Genomic DNA, 437 nt, shown 5'->3' on the forward strand with positions numbered 1-437 from the left:
GATATGATTACCAAATAGCTTTATCAAAAGGGCCAAGTGGTAAAAAAAAAAAAAAGGGCCAAGTGGTTACACTCCCACTGGCAGTGAGTGAGATCACAAGTGCCCCGATACTCTGGTGACCTGTCCTTTGGAGGGCCAGCTGAAAGCTCTTAGGAAGTAAGACTAGTGGGCAGCTGCTGAGGATGTCTCCAAATATCTAGGGAAGTCAAGCCACCAAACACTTGCTAGACTGGGCAGTGGCTCTGAACTCTGGGTTCAGAAGAGAGCAGGGGCTTCCCTGGTGGCGCAGTGGTTGAGTCTGCCAATGCAGGGGACACGGGTTTGTGGCCCAGTCCGTGAAGATCCCACATGCCGCAGAGTGGCTGGGCCCGTGAGCCATGGCCGCTGAGCCTGCGCGTCCAGAGCCTGTGCTCCGCAATGGGAGAGGCCACAACAGT

This window comes from Lipotes vexillifer, unplaced genomic scaffold (genome assembly GCF_000442215.2).
Source record: "Lipotes vexillifer unplaced genomic scaffold, Lipotes_vexillifer_v1.1 scaffold232, whole genome shotgun sequence".
Lineage (NCBI taxonomy): Eukaryota > Metazoa > Chordata > Mammalia > Artiodactyla > Lipotidae > Lipotes > Lipotes vexillifer.